Source organism: Macaca nemestrina, chromosome 1 (genome assembly GCF_043159975.1).
Source record: "Macaca nemestrina isolate mMacNem1 chromosome 1, mMacNem.hap1, whole genome shotgun sequence".
Classification (NCBI taxonomy): Eukaryota; Metazoa; Chordata; class Mammalia; order Primates; family Cercopithecidae; genus Macaca; species Macaca nemestrina.
In genome coordinates, this window is record NC_092125.1 from 138,573,205 (window position 1) to 138,588,667 (window position 15,463).

The window sequence follows — 15,463 nt, forward strand, 5'->3', positions numbered from 1 at the left end:
ACATTTGCTAAAAATTGCTTCTCTGTTAGGCAAGAGCCAGATGCACTTGAGCACGTCATCATCATCTGACTCCCAGTCTACCCCAACCCCCAGCCCGGGAGCCCTGGGAAGCTGGCGGATGTGCCACGTTTCAATGAGACCGTGAAACTTTGGAGGGCGTGTTGGTTTTTTCCTCCACATTATACACTTCTTTATGTTGAAACATTTTCTCCACAGGGCTGCATGGAAAGAAGATGTATGTTGACGAAGCAGAGCTCAGGGAAACAGAGAATTAGTTGGGATTGTGCAAAAATCACTTTGTGAATCAGAGGATGGAGACGCCTCATATGCTGAGGCTGAATTCCTTCAATCCTAAAGAAGTGGTTGGGAGCAGAGCACAGTTTGGATGGGTTTGCAGCTATGATACCAGGGAACAGAACTGCTGGACTCCATACTCTAGCCAGTTTAAACCAGCATTGAAATCTAGAGTGTACTTTAAATTTTCAGCTTGGGTTTGCTAAATGAACTAAAGAGTGAGTCTTAGGTTGTTTTTGCCTTACTCTTGTGGCATCTCAGAGCCTGTAGAGAGTTGGTGTTTCTCCCAGTAGTCTTGGTCTGCCATCCTCTGTCTTGCCCTGTTGGTATTTCCTAGGATTCTGTGCCAGCCCTGTTGCTCATTCTAACCTTGCAAGGGGCAGTAGCATCCATTTCCAAGGTTCCAATGTTCAAGAACAGGCTGCTGACTCTCCCTCCAAAGGTCCAGTTGAGAATTGACTTATAAGCTCTGAATCCATGTATGTGGCTGCCTTCTGGGCATCTTCACTAGTAGTCCCACAGGTACCTACTTCTCCACTAAACTCCCCAAACCTGCTTCTCCTTCTACACCTCCTAACTCAGGGAATGGCACCATCACTCATGCTCACCATCCCCTGTGTCCAAACAGTCAGCAGCTCCCACCCCTATGTCTTTCCAGTCTGTGTGGTACCTCGGTTCTGGCCCAAGCATCTTTGTCCTCCAGCAGTCCTCACATAGGTCTGCCTTCCTTCCAGAGTTGCTCTCCTAGAACCCATTCACAAAAGCAGCTAGAGGGCTTCTATGACACAAATAGGAAGTGCAGCCCCCATCCCCAACACCACTTAAAACTGCTTGAAGACTGCCAATTGCTTTGGGGATTTAGCCTACACTCCTCATTTTCAGGTTGCACCCTGCTTATCACTCCAGTGGGCTCTACGTGTGGGTTTCATGGAACTCTCCCTCTAGGGATGTGTATTATCTGACAAGATCAAGGTATGGGAGAGGTGAAGGTGTTTGATGGGAATTACCCATCCCTCCCACCATCTCCCTCTACCATATTCTCAAACTCAGAACGTCCCAACAGAATTCAGCATGCTGTTTCTCATGCTGGTGCATCAGAACAATGTCTCACAAATCAGCAAGAAGACAAACCACCTAAGATAACCACGGACGATCACCAGGGAAAAAGACAGAGCCTTTCCCGCCCTTCCTGGCCAGAGCTGACTGTTCCCCTGTTAGTCCCTCAGTGAACTTTGCCTGAAACTCCCTTATAATACTTTGCACTATATGACATGTATTTATTAGTTTATCTCTTTCTTTAAACAACCGTCAATTTGGTTCATCTGTCTGTATCTTCTATGTGTCTTCTACACAGCACATATCTGCTATGCATAGGGTGGGCTGAGGAGGTTCTCTGTATATGAATGTGAAATTATTACATCACAATATTATACCTTTTCTCCCATTAGTTAGGAGCATTTATTTCATTAAAATGGCTTGTTCTGAAAACATTCCCCGATATTACCAAGGTTTAATGTCCTTAATAAGCAATCTGTTCTTATTAACCAATAAGAAAAAGACAAATTCCCTAAGAAAAAATTGACCAAAGACATTGGATTCTTCCTTGTCTCCCATGTAAACAATAAAAGCTGCAGGTTATGGGAAACAGGTACTCTGATGTACCATTGGTGACAGTGTAAATTTGTAGACCCCTTTGAGGGCCATTAAGCAATAATAATTCCAAATTTAGAACTTGGTTAATCTCTGACCCAGCAATTCCTGGAACTTGCAGAGATTTGTCCTACAGGAATAGTCAGATAAAGACACCACATTCATGTAAAAGAATATTAATTGCAGGTTGGGCACGGTGGCTCATGCCAGCACTTTGGGAGGCCAAGGCGAGAGGATCACCTGAGGGCGGGAGTCCGAGCCCAGCCTGACAAACTTGGAGAATTGCCGTCTCTACGAAAAATAACAAAATTAGCCAGGCATGGTGGTGGATGCCTGTAATCCCAGCTACTTGGGAGGCTGAGGCAGGATAATTGCTTGAACCCGGGAGGCAGAGTTGGTTGTGGTGAGCCAAGATCGTGCTATTGCACTCCAGCCTGGACAAGAGCAAAAGTCCATCTCAAAAAAAAAAAAATATATATATATATGTGTGTGTGTGTGTGTGTGTATGTATGTATGTATATATATGTATATATGTGTGTGTGTGTATATATATATAGCAACACTATCAATAATAGTTAAAATGCAAATAATTCAAACTTTCATCAGTATTGGTACAGCCATATGACAGAATATTATGCAATTGTTAAAAGAAAAAAAAGCAAATCCCAAGAGATCTATGTTTTTACAAGGAATGATGTCCACAATATGTTAAGTGAAAGAGGTAGATTGTAAAGCCTTTTATCTATCTGCTCATCCATCCTTCCTTTTATTCTTTTATTTGACAAAAGAGGTGAAAACATATATATATATATATATATATATATATATATCTCAGACCACTAACAGTTTTATCACCAGATTATCACTGGATCAATTTAGACTTATAAGCTCTGAATTCCACATTCTGCTTCATATTTTGGATATTTTACAAGGAGATATTATACTTGTAGCAACAGCAAAACCAATAAATACTGCCAATCTGAGAGACAGTTTTTCTTCTTGCTTATTAAAGGAGCAATTTGAGAGACTTGCCTCTGCTAGCATGTGAGAAACTGGCTGCCACACGGGGTAATTTCTGAGGGACCTTGGCTTGGTGGTTTAGCTCCTGATGGCAGGTGTCACATCGCATGGATTAGTGCTGCATTTTTACTCCAGTTTTCTACTTACTCTTTAGAAACCACAAGACAACATTTCACAATCTATTTCCACCCAGCAAACAGGAAAAAATTATGCTCAGTTTTCAACTATCAATGGAAAAGAATTGTTTGCATAAATGAAATCTACAAATAATAGACAATTTATCCATTCATTTTTATCTCTTCCACCTACATTTCTCTCAACCATTCTTTTTCACTTGTTACCAAGACCAAAATAAACTGATTTACAATTTCTCTTTCACTCATCCTCAATGTGCCCTAGGCCTGACGTGTTCTTAGAGAACCCCCTCTGGTTCCTATTGGTCAATGGTTTATTTTTAGCCAGATCACAACAGGTTAATTAATACAAGCTTACGGTTTTTCTTGGTATTGATGGCGTGCTCATTGGACTATGGCTAATGGAATTTCATCTTTTTCCTTTCTTAGGAAACTGAAAGTACAGTGTACTTTGTCTGCCATATTGGTGACTTTATGTTGATTGAACCTGTTAAGATGGAAGGGGCAACAACTCTGGATACCTGTTAGGATTCATGTTCTTCAGAGGGTGGGAGATAAACCCTTTAGGGCTAAAAGTCTGCATGACCTCATCAAGCAAGCCACCTACACCACCAGAAGTACTTGCTGGGTGTGGGGGGAATCTAGAAAGAGTGGCAGAGCAGGGAGATGATGAATATCAGCCACAGCCAAGGTACCACTGCAAAGGTTTGTGTTACAAGTTTAGGTAAAAGAAGATTAATTGCGACATTGTTAATAATAGCTCAAATGCAAGTAAGTCAAACTTTCATCAGTAGTGGCTTGGTTAAATGAATACTAATAAATCAGTGACTTAGTTAAATAAATCATGGTATGCAGCCATACCATAGAATATTATGCAATTGTTAAAAGAAAAAAGCAAATCCCTAGAGATCTAAGTTTGATCCCTAGAAATTGAATAAGTTTGACTTACTTGCATTTTAGCTATTATTAATGTTACAATTAACATTCTTTATATTCTTTTTTTTTGAAATGGAGTCTTGCTCTGTCACCCAGGCTGAAGTGCAGTGGTGTGATCTTGGCTCACTGCAACCTCCACCTCCCAGATTCAAACAATCGTCCCACTTCAGCCTCCTGAGTAGCTGGGATTACAGGGGCATGCCACCACACCCAGATAATTTTTATATTTTTAGTAGTGACAGGGTTTCACTACCTTGGCCAGGCTGGTCTCGAACTCCTGACCTAAGGTGATCTGCCTTCCTTGGCCTCCCAAAGTGCTGGAATTACAGGCGTGAGCCACTGTGCCTGGCACAATTAATATTCTTTTATATAAACTTGTGTGAATGGTTTACATAAACTTGTGTGCGAAGAGATGTATCTTGTCTCACTAACTCTTATCTTGTTAGTTTCCCCCGAGAAACTGTGAGTGTCCACCCTCTTGAAGGCGCAATGGCAGGATGAAGTTCACAGAACGGAAGATGTGAGCTAGTCTGAGTGATGCAAGGGGTGGTCTTGGGTGGGCTCAGTTCCTGCTCCCTCAGAGGCCTTTGGATCTATTTTGGCTGTTACTGTGAACTCCACCAGTGCCTTTTGGTGCTTTTGCTTCGAACAGCCCCATACCTGTGACTCTCTTTGGAAGACTGCCATCTGGTTTCTACACTGCTTTGCCCACAGGTACAGAGCCCAAACATGCCAGGAAGTTTCCATCTGTTTAGGGCATCCCTTAGCCAGAGACCAACAGTTTCACACCACAAAGCCCAGCTCCCTTGTCTCCATGGGGACAAACTCAGAAATCTCACACGCTCCCTTGTGAGACCTGCCTGCAGTTGCACCTTTGCTTGGCTTCTTCTCAGTCCCCTGCCTACTTACCCCATTCCCGTACCAGACCCATTTCTTTGGGAGCTTGTCTTTACTAAGTCACTTGCATAGGAACCTTCCTCTCAGGATCCACTACTGGGCAATCCTCACAAATAACAGACAGATGATAATAGGTGGCATTCACTGAGTTTGACCATGTTTCAGGCACTGTGATAAGAGCTTTTTACATGCCCTGGTCCACTTAGTCCTCCAGAATTCCATCAGGCAAAGTAGGGCAATTATAACCTCTTGGCATAGTTGAGACTTGGGACTGCAGGCCCTGGAGCCTGACTGCCTGCGGTCAAATTTCAGTTCTCCTAGCTACTAGCTGTGTGGCCCTCGTCAAGTCACTTACTTTCCTCACCTGTAAAATGGGGATAATAATAGAATCTACTTCATTGGTTTGCTATGATGAGTTAAAGTGAGCAAGGTGTTGAAATGCTCTGTAGGTATTTCCTAAATGAACAAATACTTCACATAGCAGGCTATGGAGGTTTACAAAGATGAAAGTCAGGCATGGTGTAATCTCAGCACTTTGGAAAGTCAGTGTGAGAGGATCGCTTGAGCCCAGGAGTTCAAGATCAGCCTGGGCAACATAGAAAGGCCTCATCTTTACAAAAAATAAAAATGAATTAGCTGGGCATGGTGGGGTGTGCCTATGGTCCCGGCTACTCAGGAGGTCGAGGCTGCAGTGAGCTGTGATCATTCCAGCCTGGGCAACAGAGCAAGACTCTGTCTCAAAAAAAAAAAAAAAAAAACTAACTTGCTCTAGTTCACCTAGCTAAAGTTGGCACAGTTGGGGCTGAAATCCAGGTCTGTAAGATTTCAAAGCCTAATTTCTTAGCCATGATTCTATGCTACTTATGGTCAGTACCACTGCCCCTTCCTGGGCCTTCATACCTTTCAAAAGGACCGGTTTTCTCCAGGCCCCCTCCCATTGCTGGCTTGCCTTTGGGAGCATCAGTCACGTCTCAGCAGAGGGAGACTGGGTCTCCCTGCACTGCCCTGGGACGGAGGCAGCTCTCTGTGCTGCTGGATCCTGCCTTGTCCTGGAGGGGCCACCACATATTCATTCTTAAGGGGACCTCTCCGCAGGCTATATTTTCTCCATTTCATCAGCTCACTCCCTGCCAGCAACCCACCAGAAAAGCAGAGAGAGAATTTCTTTTGCTACCCAAGTAATGTAGGTTATGAATACATCTTTTCTAAATCAAAAATTTTATTCTCTATTTTCTCAATTGCAGAGGTAAGTGGTAAATGGGATAATAATTAAAAACATATGGAAACATGTGAGGAGGAAAGGAAGTGAAAAAACTCTCACTTGCTGCCCATGTGGCTTTTCTGAGTTTTTTAAATCCACCCTGGCCTTGACTCACTGGGACCATCATGGGGCTTTGGGATGACACACCTGGCATGCCTGGCCAATGTCCTTATAAGGCAGCCGCTCTGCAGGGTGTCAGCTGCTTCTCTGGCCTGCGTGTCAGTCGGGCGATGAAGCAACACCCCTGAACTGGGAAGGGCGGGGAGCAGTTTGCTCCTGATTCTCCATAGCCCCACTCGGGCAGCCCTACTTCCTTTTTTGTCGGGTTGAAAGTAAAAAAATTGAACTCTAGGAGAACAGAGAGAATAAGGCCACTTATTTCCTTATTACTCATATAGAAATATGTATTGGGCAGCTGCTATGTGCCAGGCATTTTAATCTCACCAGCTCACTCTCTACAAGAAAGGGAAGAGATTCAATTGTAGTGCTCAGATCGAACCATGCAGTTTCTCTCGTGTATGTGTGTGTGTGTCTGTGTGTATGTGTGTGTGTGTATGTGTGTAGGCCAAGGGGGCAGGGGGTGTCTTAAGGTCTCTTCAGGCCCTGGACTTGGGAACAGCAGTAGAATGAAGAAGGGACATTTAGCATTTAATGTCATACTTACCAATATACCAATCATCGTGGTTTACATAAATCATCTCATTTAATCCTCAGGGACTAAACACCTACTATGAAGTAGGTGTCAGGGGCTAAAGCAGAATTTCCCTGAAATGTCTACCTAGGTTTATCTTGCTTTTCCTCAGATCCCAAAGTCAGCCAGCATGAGGCCCATTGGGTTATTGACATCTTAACCTCAAAGGGTGTTTTCTGTTTCAACCTTAATACTTACAGCTCAGATCAGTCACTAAGATTTGCTTCCAGTTCAGATTCTCAAATAAACTGTCCTGGCCAATGGCAAATTCTTGACTCCCTGGGCTGGTCTGTCCCCTCCCAGAATGCCCACAGCCAGCCACCAAATATTCTGGATCCCTGAGAATTTGCCCTCTCTATCCCCTCACCTCACCTGTCTTGAGATAATCTAACCTCTGGGCTCCTAGGTCATGGCCCCACTCCACCTCCCTCAGTTTGTCTGCTCGGGACTCAGCTGCTCTGCTGGATGAAGGAGCCAAGACCTAGTTGATGCCCATGGTTTCCAAAGAATCTTACCTTGTTAGAAGAAGGAGTGCTGCAGACTCGAACCACTTTAGGACTCAGTCTAGATTGAGTTTCCTGTGCTATGTTCTTGCCTATTTCCTCTTTCACAGCCCTCAGCATGCGTTTCTGTCTTGGACAGGCAGGAGACAATTCCACTGGAAGAGCCGGAAGCATACTGAGATGGCTTCTCTGCGTTTGAAATGTCAGCCACCCTCTCCTCTCCAAGTTTTCCCCAGCTTCATCTCTTTCCATCTTCTCCTTGCTTCCTCCATTCTGGCCACATCAGTCTCCTTTCTACTCCTTAAGCCAAAGTCTAGGGTTGCCAGATAAAATACGGGATTCCAAGTTAAATTTGAATTTCAGATAAACAACACGTAATTATTTTAGTATAAGTATTGTAATCGGTTGAATGTGTGTCTCCTCCAGAATTCATGTTGAAACTTAATTTCTAATGTAATAGCATTAAGGAGTGAGTCCTCTAGGTCAGTGGTCCCCAGCCTTTTTAGCACCAGGGACCAGTTTTGTGGAAGACAATTTTTCAACAGGTTGGAAGGGTGGGGATGGTTTGGGGATGAAACTGTTACATGCTAGATCATCAGGCATTAGTTAAATTCTCATAAGGAGTGCACAACCTAGATCCCTCGCATGCGCAGTTCCAATAGGGTTCCCACTCCTATGAGAATCTAATGCTGCTGCTGATCTGACAGAGTGGAGCTCAGGCCGTAATGCGAGGGATGGGGAGTGGCTGTAAATACAGATGAAGCTTCGCTTGCTTGCTCGCCCCCCTTGCGTGGCCTGGTTCCTAACAGGACACCAACCTGTATCGGTTGGTGGTCCAGGGCTTGGGACCCCTGCTTTAGGTGATTAAATAATGAGGGTGGAGCCCTCATGGATGGGACTGGGGCCTTAGAGAAGGGCTTGAGAGAGTGGGTTTGCTCTTCTGTTCTGTGAGACACACTGTTCCTCACCTGCAGGGGACTCAGTAGCAAGGTTCCATCTTGGAAGCAGAGACTGGGCCCTCACTGGACACCAAACCCAGCTAATTTCTGTTCTTTATAGATGACCCAGTCTGTGGTTTTGTGTTATAGCAGCACACATGGTTAGACTAAGACAAGTATGTTCCAAATGTTGAATGGGACATATACTAACCAATCCCTTTTCTAGTTCATCTCCTCTTCTTTCTCATCCTCCTCCTCCTCTTTGTTAACCCTGCAAGTCTAGGCTGAGCTCATTCCCACACTAGGGATGTTCCTTCTCTGACAATGACATGATTTTCTCCTCCCTCGACTCTGGCCTCTGCCCAAATGCCTTTTCTTCAGGGAGGCCTTCCCTGATCTCACATCTCAGATGGCAGCCCCCATCACTCCCCATTCCCCTTCCTCTTGTCTTATTTCCCTCACGGCTTTATCCTGCCTGACTTTACCTTGTTTGTGTTTGTTTGTTTGTCCTCCACTAGCATGGACTCTTCAGCAAGGCAGGGATTCACGTCTGTTTTGTTCACTGCCATTTCCCTAGTGGCTCATAGGACCTGGAATAAAATAGGAATCCGAAAACTATTTGTCAAATGAATGAATTATTCTGTGAGATGAAGGCAGAAGAATTTGGAGTTTCCAGGTCAGCCCAAGAAAGAGAATGTTGGAGTAGAAGGCTATTAAATTACTGGGGGAAGAGAGGAAGGACAATGGTAAAGGAGAGAGCGAGACAAAGAGACAAGCTGCTTTCTGAGACCTTTCTGAGTCTGAAGGTATGGGAGCTCAGAAATATAGGCCTCTACACGGGCTGCTAGATCTCAAAGGAGACGCGTACAATGTAGAGTTTCAAAGCATGGGCTTTGATAACCCGGACTCAACATTTGTAAAGCACCTAACAAAACATCTGACACTTGGCAAGTGCCTATCGGAAGGCAGCTGTGAGTACATCTCATTGACAACCACACTCCTGATGAAATTCACACTCATCCATTGCCTCTTTGATTTTAGCTGACTTGCAGCTGATGGCGATTTTTCAAAAGCAAACAAAACAATGTTTTTTTTTGTTTTGCTTTTAAATTGTCACAGGAGGGTTAGGGTGCCCACATGGCGATTAAAATATGTCAAGCCAAGTACACTGTGAGCCATGTGACTCCCAAGCTGGCCTCATCGAGCGAGGATTCAAATTCAGCCACAGCGCAGGGATAAGTCACTACACTCAGGGGCCTTTGAGGTTTCTAGAATATAGTTGAAGCTGCAAGTGTTGAACCCAGGGGTGTCAAGGGCCCATGTCTCTGAGCACACGGGACAGGGTGTAGTTGTTAGTGCTGAAGCCAGTCCTGCATGACGTTTGCTAGCTCTGTGATACACAGCCTCACCTTTAGACCTCACATTCTTCCTGTGGAAAATGGGATGACAATTCCTGCTCTGCCTTTCTTACAGGTTTGGATGACCATAAAATGAAATAGGGTATGACAAAGAGCTTTGGCAACTGTGAACTACTATATAAAGCCCAGGATCGTCATGATGTCATCAGCATTGTCTGCAGGGGTGGTCTTGGTTGGCCGACTTTGGGTCGCCAACCCCATGGACATCTTGATGTCCTCCACACCCTCTTCCCGGCGCCAGGATAAAATACCAATCAGTGATGTGTCCCTGTGGGGCTCAAATGACACAAGATGATCACCCTCTGGAGCTCTAGCTCTGTATCCTCGGGTCAGGCCAGCAAGTGCTGCCAGATATGCACCTCCCAGTCCAGCAGCCACTGCAAAGGCAGGAAATTAGCACCAGCTCTGAGTAAACATCTCTGTTCTTTAACTCAACACTTTGCTATGTTAGTAATTGGCTACGTTTTTCCAAGACTAGACACTACACATGACAAGTCCCACGATCTCCAGCACCAGTGAGACAGTCACAGCCTGGGCAGGCTCCAGCCCCTCTCCTGGCCCAGCCTCAGCAGTTCTGGCGAGTTCTTAGATGGCAGCACTGTCCCAGAGCCAAATGATGCACCCTCAGACAGACAGGCAAGGGACAGGATGCACTGGTGTCCATGGCCTTGGCCCACGATAGCCTGCAAAGCCAGTTGCCCCTGAGAAGCAACTTTTCTTTCTCTCATTTGGATGTCGATTGGCCAGAGCTGTCCTCAAACTGCAGCAGGCAGTATCCTTGCCTTAGGATCTGCAATTTCATGCATTTATCAGACAAATATGAACCAAGTGACTGCTATGTACTAGGTGCTCAGAATGCATCAGTAAACAAAACAGACTTGAGTTTCCCTTCCTTCATGGAACTTACGTTCTAGTGGTGGGAGGGGGACAGAAAACAATAAATAACTAGATTATGAATTGTGTTAGCAGATGATAACTGGTGTGGGAGCTTAGCAGGTAGAAGGCAACACAGGGTTGAAGAAGCCGGGGATTCCACCTTGACTAGGTTGCTCAGGGCAGGCCCCACTGAGAAACCACCACTTGGATGAAGGAGGTGAGCACCTGGGGGAAGAGCCTTCCAGGCAGAGGGAAGAGCCAATGCCAAGGCCCTAATGCCGTGGCCACTGCCTGGTACGTCCAAAGAACAAGGAGACCCATGCCAGTGGCTTCAGCTGAGTGAACCAGGGATGTAGAAATGTGTAGAGGGCGGTTCTGGGAGGTGGCAGCAGGAGAAAAGGGGCTCAAAATCAGCTGGTGGTACCATCTCAGTTTGGTTTGTGGACCTTGAAGCCTATAGAATTTGGGGGCACTTTCTTTAAGAAAAGAATGTAAAATTACAAATACGAAATTAGGTACAGGGCTTTGAAAAGGCAAGCGAGGGTCCCTGAAACCTATGTTCCTTCGCTTCCCTCTAGTGGAGCCCTGGACCTGAGGACTGTGCTGGGAGGGTCCCACTCACCGCAGAGCCTCCTTCCCTCCCTCCTAACGTTGCCCTTCTGTGACTTCTTTCCTCCCTTCAGACTTCCTGTAACAGTCATCTCAACCAGAGTTTGCACAGAGCAACATGGGGACAGAGAGAGGAGCTGAGGGACTGCAGTGAGGCCCAGCCCAGGCCCACATTCATCAGCCTCCAGCCCTCAGGGAAAATGCGGACAGTGGGGTGGCCGGGAAGTTCCTCCTGGGAGGCGAAGGGCGGGAATCACTCCTCCACGGAGGACATTTCTCCCTTCTTGGTGGTTCTGTTCCCACCCAGGGAAAGAAACTAAGAGGGCAAGGCACGCATTTACCATGAAAGCAGGTTCAGCATCCTCTCTCCGGTCCCCACATGGTCCTTCAGGGAGTAGCTTCAAGGCACTGGGGCCCCAGGGAGATGAGCAGTGAGACTCTCTCAATCTGGCTGGGTGAGTTCCACTCAGGGAGGCCCAGACTCTGTTTCAAAAACCTAGAAGTAGTTGGGAGGGGAGTGGAGCAGACAGGGAGAGGAAATACTATGAATTATCCTCTGAGCCCAGTTATTAAATATCAGCAGAGGGGAAAGAAACTCAGGGTAGGTAGGAAACTCAGGCTAGACATGTTTCGTCATGTACTTTCTCTATAGGATGTCTGCTGAGGGCCTGGTTAACTACAAACCATGCATTTTTTTCCTCCCTCCCTCCCTCCCTCCCTCCATCCCTCCCTCCCTCCCTCCATCCCTCTCTCCTTCCCTTCCCCTTCCCATTCACCTTCCCCTTCCCCTTCCCCTTCCCCTTCCCCTCCTTCCCTCCTTCCCTCCCTCCCTCCCTCCCTCCCTCCCTCCCTCCCTTCCTTCCTTCCTTCCTTCCTTCCTTCCTTCCTTCCTTCCTTCCTTCCTTCCTTCCTTCCTTCCTTCCTTCCCTCTCTTCCTCTCTTCCTTCCTTGCTTCTTTTCTTCTTTGGGGAGAAAACATGCCATTCAAAAGTGCCCAGTGTGTGCGCACACTCTCTTTTTCCTTTTTTAAAATTTAGCCTTGACTTGAAATGCAGAGTATGCACATTTTTAAAAATTGTGACAATTTTTTTAAAAAAGATGCCAGCTGCTAATTCCACCTAGGTAGAGACATTTAAACAAGTTTGGCTATAATACAGGAATTTTGATGAATTTGTTTAAATGAGATTCTCATTATAATACAATCCCTTGCTGTCTGGAAGAAATCAGTCAGTCTAGAAACATTTACGGAGCAGCTGCTATATGCAGGGTTTTATTTTAGGTCTCGTGTGGTGTTCAAGAATGTTGATTCCAAAGTCTCACTCCTCGAGGAGTGTCCTCCAGCCATGAGGTTAATGTTGATGCACGTGGAAAGAGCAGCTGAAGATGGCTTCTTGGGCTTTCATGTTGACCCCTTCCTCTTCCTTTACACTCTCCCTGGGCTCCAGCCTCAAAACCCAAGACATCAACAACCTCCCCCCAGGCTTGCAATGCCAAATTTGTATCTCTAGCCTGACTCCCAGTGCCTTCCAGTTGTCTGTCCAGACTGGAGGCTGGCTGTCTCCACTTCCCTTTCCAACAGCGGCCAGGGTGGCCTGCCTCAAATACACGCATCTGGTCACAGCACTGGCCCACGCCTGCGTAGGAGCTGGCCCTGGTCACCGTCATCCACGTCAGAGGTCCCAAACATTTGGAAATGTAACTTGTTTTTCAAATAAATATTATATTCAACAGCAATAGAAGGAACAGATGAAAAGTTATCTTATTGGTAGATATGTACTTTATAGGCACACATTGTTATAAAGCCGGTCACTCCGAACAATGTGATTATTTTAAGAAGTGTAAACATTTGACATTCATGGTCATGGGGTACAGTTGCAGTTTTATGTCAGCCTTGGTATTCGATTTATTTCTGCATTTGTTTCTATTGTCCAATGTTGAGAAAGTTTGATTCACAGAAGTAAGTCATAAAAGTGTTTTGCTTTACTTTATTTTTAATTTTTAAACAGCTTGCCTTGAAATCTCAGGATGCCCTCAATTAAACAGACCCAATACCTTAAATGTGGAGCAGGAGGAAAAATTAATTCTAAGTCGAATCATTAACAATATCTAAGTGCTTTTACTCCCTGTGTTAAATGTAAAAGTCAAATCAAAAGCAGCCCAGCCTCAGGACAGGTGCTTGTGTGATATGATCGTGACTGTACAACTCACCATTATGCAGTGGGAGGGACTGTGATCACCTAGGTTTTGCCTGCATGAATTTGGTTGAGTGTGACTCAGTTTACCCTAGTAGTATGCTTGTACAAATTGAGAGGATATGCATGGACCTGGATTTTACGAAATCACCTATATAGAGCTACAATCTTACTAATCAGTGACACCTCTATTAAACATTCAAAGTTATGAACCAAACTAGCAGAAAAGATAAATTGTTCAGACTATCTCAAAGATAATTTTCCTGGCAGCATGAGTTAATACATTGGTGGTCTCCAATACGTTACAATGTTTTGATACAAAGCACATGTGACTATGTTGTTGTAAAATCACAGTTGATTTTTTTAAAATGATTTAAAGTATATATTTTGGGTAGCTTTTTAAAAAGCACTTATTCATTTAATTTGAACAGGATTTATTGGTTTTCTTTGAGTGCCTCTGGTCAAGCTTTGGAAGTTGTTTTATTTTTTTAAATAGAAAATTCATGGAAATGGTACAAAAGCCAAAAGGTGAAAACAACAACAAGAAAGCATATTTTGTGACAAATAAGTTTCCTCCCTCAGCCCTGTTCCCAAGAAATGTTTTTGTTCCCAGAAGCCACACCACATTTATCAGTTTCTTTGAATCCTGCCAGAGATAGTCTATGCCTCTCTGTGTGTGTGTGTGTGTCTTAGCTTGGGTTACCCCAGAAACAGACTTTGACACAGGATTTAAATGCAAGCAGCTCATCTAAGAGGTGCTCTCAGGAAACATCTTGCAGGAAGGTGAGGACAAAAGATGGGAAAGGGAAGGTAGCGAATGGAGGAAAATTGATCAAGTAAATTAACACCGTGGACAACCAGAGCTAACCCCACTGGGGAGCTCTGAGAGCCAGCATAGGACCTGTGGCTCAGAGTTATTTCTCCCAAGGGAAACGGAGCTGGAATTTTGTAACCAACTCCGTTGTCTGAGAGCTGTGGGATGTGGGCAACCAGCCATGTGGTCAGGCACAGTGGACTCTGTCCGTCAAAGAAAAATGTCAGTCAAAGCAATGCAAGGGCTGGCGGTTTGAAGTGGGCAGGTGTGTGATGCAATGTCAAGGAGCAGGAAGTATGGGCAGGGTACAAACAGCATCTGCTACAGTATTATCTGAAACACATTTTAATGAAATTAGCACCAAACATGTGCAGTAACTCATGGCCCAGCCCTGTGAATGCCAGGCTTTCATGGAGCCTGGTCTGAAGACCGTTGCCATTTTTGGCATGGCAAACAAAACCTTCTGGGGTTGACTCATTCAGTTACTTCTGGTTCCTTTTCCATTGTGATCTTAGTCAAGTTTTTGCCCCAGTAATACAAATGACTTGTGCTTGCGGGTTCCCAGACAACCCGTGTGCGCACTTCCCTGCTTCTGTTCATGATGTTCTCTGAACCTGGGAGCACCTTTCCCCCTTCCTCTTACCTGCCTGATCCCACTTGTCCTCTCAGAGTCAGGTGAGTTGGAAAGAATACAACTGGCCTTATGGAGTTGTAGAAGCCTCAGTGAGAGGATGTGTATAGTATTCAGCATGGTGTCTGGCACAGAGCTCAGTAGTGGTCAACTGCCTGCCTGTCTCCCCATCTGTCTGATGACTTGGGAGCCCACCCCAGTGTTCCCAGACTATACTGGGATTCCTCCCTTCTGTGCCATCCTAGCACTCTAGGCACATCTATAGGAATGATCTGCTGGTCTGTCTCCCCCGATTGTGCTGGGAGCTTTGGGACAGGAAGCAGACTTTACTAATCTTTGAACCCCCATTGCTGATACAGTGCCCAGCACACAGTAAGGCTTAGTGAGTGCTTGAGTAGAGCTCAGCTGAGTGTACCACACAGTAACAATTCTTTGAAGTGTTTGTAGAAATTCTGAAGAAGGAAAAAGCACTGCACCTAGGGTGGCTCATGAAGGTGTTTTTAGATGGGCCTTCTGTAAGAGATACACATACAAAGATTGCTTCCTTCTTCTTATTGGAAGAGCGAGCCTTGTTGACCTATGAATTTTTGCATGCTAGA

General features: G+C 45.2%; 2 long non-coding RNA genes across 3 annotated transcripts in view; one reads left to right on the top strand and one right to left on the bottom strand.

Annotated features, from left to right (window-relative positions):
- LOC105485421 (uncharacterized) overlaps window positions 1–15,463 on the top strand; it is a 158,824-nt gene that overhangs the window by 103,850 nt on the left and 39,511 nt on the right. The gene's annotated exons all lie outside the window — the stretch shown is intronic.
- Window positions 7,576–11,718, bottom strand: LOC105485420 (uncharacterized). The gene is made up of 3 exons (XR_989551.2): window positions 11,569–11,718; window positions 8,810–8,914; window positions 7,576–7,699 (listed from the first exon to the last, which is right to left on the bottom strand). It is a non-coding gene; the product is annotated as an uncharacterized lncRNA (long non-coding RNA).